The following is a 6,767-nucleotide window of genomic DNA, read 5'->3' on the forward strand; positions in this document are numbered from 1 at the left end:
TTGAATGAGAGTCTTGTGTGCCAGTTCTTTCAAAATTTGCATGAAGTTTTCTTCTGTTGGAATTCTCCGACAATTGTAGTTGTCTAAGATCTCGATCAATTCCTCCTGGTCTGCACTACTGAAGTCGGTTCTGCAGCTTTCTAACACAGCACACTCATTTTCTGAGACATACAGTACTTCAAAAAGTTGTCAATCAGATCACTTTTGACAGATCCTTGTATTGCTTGCTCCAAGATGACAGGTGCAAGTTTTATTGGGAGATACTTCTCTTTCTTCCAGCCAAATAGAATTATTCGGGCAACACTTTCCCACTTTTCTTTCCCAAAATCATGCCGAAGAAAAGGAACTTTAAAATTGTTCCCCAGTGTGCATTGATCATAAAATTCCTGCCAAAATTCTGATAGGCAATCCCTGAACACTCCACCGACGTCATGGCCCATCTCAAACTGTCCATTTGGGAGGAGCAACTTCACTTCTACATCACTCTGTGTGTGTGCAAGGGTTTCATCACAGAAATGTGCAATAAGTTCAGAAAATATCTGTCCGCGATGAACAACAAGAATTCTTTTGTGAGGAACTACTGGTTCTGGGCTCAGAGGCAAAGTGTCATCTAAGGTTTGTTCATCTATTCCAGTGATGTCTCCGGTTAAAAATGTCACTACATCGCTTGCATCCAAATAATCTGGTGAGGTCATTGATGAACTTTGAAAAGGGACATTCAGATCATCTGCATCATTCTGATCCTCTGTGGAATGTAAGGGAGACACGTCATTGTTGGATGTACTTTCCACAAAAATTACATCTGTGTCTGAAGCTTGAAATAAGTCATTCACTCTCCTGGAAGAAGTGGGAAGACTTTGATCCTGGTTATTTCTGTGCAAGTCATCTATTGTGTCTGAATCTGACATGTCCACTCCACTTTCTGTTTCCTCTTCCCTAATGATCTTTTTTGTTGTGAGGTAGAACCTCATCATTGTGAGTTTGGATGTATTATACATTTCCCCCACTGTAGTTTCTTCATCTAGTGACACTTCCTGATAATTTGTTAGATCCAATTCAAACTCAGAAACACTGCAATGAGAATTTTTTTCATTTGGGAAAAACAAACGAATTGCCTCCTCTATCAGTTCTTTCCTTTTCCAGTCTTTTGGCACACTCAACTTCCTTGTTCCCCCTCCTTTTTTAGCTCTCATTTGAACAAAGCCCTGTCCATCATAGTGCATCCACCCAAACTCAACTTTTCTTGCAGTACGCTCACGCTGAGAAATGTTTGTTCTAGTTGTTTGGTTTTCAGTTTGTGAATTGTTTGTTTTTGGTCTTTTGCTCAGTTTTGATTTTAGGCGCTCAAACAGCTTTGACTTCCTGCAAGTTGGCTCAGTTTCTTGCCTCCTACAAAATCCCAAAACTGCCAGTCTGTCTCCATATGAAGGAAAATAGCTTCTCATCTGGTCATCAGTCATTAGCAGTAGGACGCTGACATCAATCTGCAAATAAACACATTTTTGAGTATTATGCAATACATAAACAACAAAGTTGATACAATTCATACAAGCATCTAGGTCTGGGTTAATCCTACTAATCATATACCTGCCTTCAAGAAATTGTTCGCACAAAGGGAACATTTTATCATTTACTCAAAAAAAAAAAAAAGATTTCAGTCTGAGCAGTTGTTTTCCAAAAAATCAGTTATAAAAGGCAATGGTTATTTTCATTTTTTTTGTCAGTCATTATGCCTCACACACAATTGAGCATTCAAGCCTTTTTGAGCAGAACATGCTATAGGGCTTGTTAGTATCAGTAGAACAAAAAAAAAACATAGCTTTGTTTTAGCATTTTTACATTTAATTTCAGTGCTTTTACATAGATTAACTTCCCCACAGTAGTATCCACATTATTTTTAATGTAAGAACAGCTCTGCCTTTAGTAACTTTAATGTGTTGAGTTGTCCACTTCCAGTTATTTTAGCTGTACAAAAACAGTAAGTTATGCTGCTTGATAGCAAACTGGTATTTACAATCATATTATTTTAATTAATTATAATAATAATGATGATTATGAACCCAAAAGCGCTGCGCTGTTACACTATGTGAACTCACTCAGAGGCCCACACAGAAGAAAATGAATATTTGAATAAAGTCGTTATTTTTGTTTGTTTTTGCACACAAAAAGTATTCTCGTCGCTTTATAAACTGAAGGTTGAGCCACTGTAGTCACTTGGACTATTTTAACAATGTCTTTACTAACTTTTCTGGGATGGCAGATATCAATCCCATAGAAGCCTCATGGAGGAGAGAGACAGCTCTCAGATTTCATCAAAAATATCTTAATTTGTTTTCTGAAGATGAACAGAAGTCTTACGGGGTTGGAACAACATGAGGGTGAGTAATTACTGACATAATTTTCATTTTTGGGTAAACTAACCCTTTAAGGGGCACACAGAGGGAAATTGTGACATCTCAAATGGAGCTATTTCAATTACTATTCTATCCTAGCACTTCAAAAGGGTGGAAAACACAAACTCATATTTTAAACTGAGAAGTTAGCTTTGATGGTATAAAACTTGCAGAATGTTTTTATTGAATAGTATCCTCTTATAGGTGTAAATAACATTTTGATTTTCCATTTCATGACCCTTTTAATATTAAATATTAATTTCTAATTTGAAACACTTATGGTTTGTCATTGACTGACAAAATAAATAGCTTTTTTACATTCCATATTAGGTTTATTTAAGGTATATATATATATATATATATATATATATATATATATATATATATATATATATATATATATATATAATTTGAGCCCACTTATGTTCTAGATAAGCCCACATGTTTGTTTTAATGTAATATTCTACACATTGTAGGGCTGAGCAAATATGGGCAGAACTCTTTACTGTCCTAGTACTTCAAAAATGTGAATTAAATTTGGCACAATGGCCTTCATCATCACAGTATGCTAATGCCTATCTAGTGCAAGGGATTTCATCAATATGCTGATTGAGGACTGTTGGGACACTCCAGGCACAGGATGGTTCTGTCGGGAGAGAGAGTCATTTGCAACTCAATGACACGTCTGTACCATTTGTTTCACAGGACATACAGTACTGTATATGCTTTCACCTACATACTGTTTATTATTAGTGTGTTCTAATATGTAACTATGCCATGTTGGGTCTCATCTGACAGCGTATAAACTGAAATGAATGGTGGTGAACTTAATAGAGATATTAAAGTATCCTAATGTACAATCTAAGTACTATTGGTTAAACATTCATTGAGGAGAATCTTTCCTTTCATCACAGATTATGTTGAAAGCTAAAGTGATTATATCTTTCGTTATCCAAACGTTCAGCTTAAATCCTATGTTTTCCTATCAGATCTAAGAAAGACCTTTACAGAAATACGAGGTTAAAGAGTAACAACAACTTTAATGGAGTCAGATTAATTATATTGGAGTCAGATAAATATTTGAAGTATACACGTCATCATTCAACTGCATTTTTTTCCAATTATTGGTTCAAAAATAGCAGCGCAAGTTTCCAGCCTTACACATTTTATAAAATAAACATTAAATAATCTCAGTAAGAAATAAATTTGTAAGTAGGCCTAAATGGTATGTGGGCTTAAAATGGTCACTTCCTCCAAGTAATGACAATTTTCATTTTTGGGTGAACTATTCCTTTAATTTTTCAGTGGGTTAATTCATTTGTTCAATATTACCTTGTCCTCCTCCAGCCTTTTTATGGTGGTTTCTGGAATGTTCCTCTTCCTCAGAAAAAAGATAAATTCGTCCATCCTGTAATAATGATAGTTAAATAGAAATTAATAACGAGATCAAACTGAGGCTGGTAGGCCAATATTAAGTCTATAGTATGTAAGCCATAAAACCAAATATCTGTGTCGTTATGGTCAATATGTGTTGTGCATAACAAAGCAAGCTCCTGTCCTGATGCAAAACAGTTTTGGTTCAGTGACAGTAAACTACTGGACTGGATATTATATTAAATCACTCTTTATAAACATAAAATCAACACTTAACATGCAAGAAGATTAGGCTACGTAATAGACAACCTTAGCACGCGCACGTTACCAAAACTAATATTTTATACTTGCCCAACGTATTTTATTAACACATGCTGATCGTATGGTAAATGACAGTGTTAGGGAAGTTACTTTTAAAAAGTAGTGTTTGCTCGTTACTCGTTACTTTTAAAAAAAGTAATCCGTTACTTTACTTAGTTACCCCGTTTGGAAAGTAACTTTTTACGTTACTCGTTACTTTTACGTTACTTTTATGTTGCTTGACTTTGGGCAGAACCCAATATCTGTTCCTAAATATGTAGACATAAAGTTATACAATGGAGGACATAGGCTAACAGGTAATTATTTTGTGCTCTTTATTATAAAAAATAGTATCAATTTCAAAAGAAAAAAAGTCCTTCTCATTGGCGCTGCTGTGTGCGGCAACTTTTAATTCTCAGCCGGCTCTGCATCATGGGGTAGAGTGCGACACTCCGCGATGAGCCGCGTGCTCGCGCCACTTCTCTCCGCTCCGCTTCCCCTATCCACCGAACTTTAAATTTCGGCAACAGCCAATAAAGCTTCCCTGCTCTCTAACACCGGTGCGAATCGCGTCTTGATAACATAGGACAAAATGATATAGAAGACATAAGCTTAGTTTTCAGACATACGACTCACTCTATCAAGGGAGTAGGAGAAAAAAAAGAGATTTTGAGAGAATTTTTTTTTTTTTGTTGTTTAAAAGTACACATATTCAAGCTTTCTATATATTTCTCAGGTCTGTGAGACAAGTAGCTTATGAGTTTCGGTTCATTTACAGTATGGAGAGGAGCTCCAGTTCACGCGCTGGTGCCGTCATGATTATTTTGCATGCCATATTTACTTATTTATTAAAATCAGGCAATTAATTGGTTGGTAAAACATTGATTAAAATTAAGATACAATTAATACAAAACGAAATTCGTTTTAAAGAAAGTCTTTCTACAAAAACAAACTTAATAAAGTGGTCTAAATCATGTCTGCCCACTCCATTTATCTCCCGATATATTGCACAAAATTATGATCTTACTCACGCTTTTCACTTTTCATATAATCAACATAGATTAAATTATTTATTTATTTATTTTATTTAAACATAAATATGAAACTAAATAGTTTTCTTTAATTTACTTCTTATTTAATTCAGCCAACTGGTTGATAAAACATTGATTAAAATTAAGATACAACAAAACGAAATTCACTTTAAATACAGGTTTTCTACAAAAACAAACTTAATAAAGTGGTCAAAATCATGTCTCCACACTCCATTTGTCTCCCGATATATTGCGCAATTTTTTTATTTAATTTAATTTAAACATAAATATGAAACTAAATCGTTTTCTTCAGTTCTCAACAGTTCTCTTCTCTCAAGCGCGCAGCTGAGGCAGTGTCGCTGTCAAATATATCCATGGGAAAAGTAACGTTGCGCCGAATTGAAAAAGGAACTACGTTTCGTTACCAAATTTTTAGTAGTAACGCGTTACACTACTTTTTACCCAAAAAAGTAGTTACGTTACTGTAACGCGTTACTTTGTAACGCGTTACACTTACACACAACACTGGTAAATGATTAGCATGCCAAAGAATAAATATGATCGAACCTTGTCGCCGGAAAATGTCCCGCAAAGCTCTGTTGTTGACGATGGAAAGGAAGAGACTCTTGTGTGGTATCTCGTGGCCTCTATGCTCGTGGCTTCCTATGGTGCGAGAAGGTCAAAGTTGATATCAATTGCGCGAAAAAAAGTCAGAATTGCGACTTTTTTCTCAGAATTCTGACTTTATATCTCACAATTCTGACTTTATATGTCGCAATTGCGACTTTATCTCTCAGAATTGCGACTTTATATCTCAGAATTCTGACTTTATATCTCACAATTCTGACTTTATATCTCGCAATTCTGACTTTATATCTCACAATTCTGACTTTATATCTCCGAATTCTGACTTTATATTTCGCAATTGCGACTTTATTTCTCAGAATTGCGACTTTATATCTCACAATTCTGACTTTTTTTCTCCGAATTCTGACTTTATATCTCGCAATTCTGACTTTTTTTTTCTCAGAATTCTGACTTTATATCTCGCAATTCTGACTTTTTTTTTCTCAGAATTCGGACTTTATATCTCGCAATTCTGACTTTATATCTCAGAATTCTGACTTTATATCTCGCAATTGCGACTTTATTTCTCAGAATTGCGACTTTATATCTCGCAATTGCGACTTTTTTCTCCGAATTCTGACTTTATATCTCGCAATTGCGACTTTATTTCTCAGAATTGCGACTTTATATCTCACAATTCTGACTTCAAATCTCGCAATTCTGAGAAAAAAAGTCAGAATTGTGAGATAAAAAGTCGCAATATTTTTTTATTTATTTTTTTCTGTGGCGGAAACAAGCTTCCATAGTTGCCAGCAGGCCTGTCAGAAACTGTGCCAAATAAAAAAGGATTGCAGCGCTTTATGCAGTGCTAACTGCCCACCAAATATTCATACAGTCTAACAGCAGGGTGCTTGGTGTGTAGTTTCATCACTCTGTCTGAGTCAACAGCAGTTTAACTACATTTCAGCATTATGCAGTTATATAATGTCATTACAGTACCCACACGTTTGCTAGGGGAAGAAAGGTCATGCTAGGGTAGCTTTTCTGCAGTTTTTTTCTAGCGCTGCTCAAATGCTATGTGAATGTGCAATTCTTTTGGGTA

The 6,767-nt window shown here is 35.3% G+C and overlaps 1 long non-coding RNA gene across 1 annotated transcript; it reads right to left on the reverse strand.

Moving 5' to 3' along the window:
• Positions 1-1,213: 1,213 nt before the first annotated feature.
• On the reverse strand, positions 1,214-5,835 carry LOC309511466. The gene is made up of 3 exons (XR_014210648.1): positions 5,666-5,835; positions 3,726-3,801; positions 1,214-1,484 (listed from the first exon to the last, which is right to left on the reverse strand). It is a non-coding gene; the product is annotated as an uncharacterized lncRNA (long non-coding RNA).
• Positions 5,836-6,767: the final 932 nt, after the last annotated feature.

Source organism: Leuciscus leuciscus (assembly GCF_965113295.1).
Source record: "Leuciscus leuciscus genome assembly, chromosome: 12".
Classification (NCBI taxonomy): domain Eukaryota; kingdom Metazoa; phylum Chordata; class Actinopteri; order Cypriniformes; family Leuciscidae; genus Leuciscus; species Leuciscus leuciscus.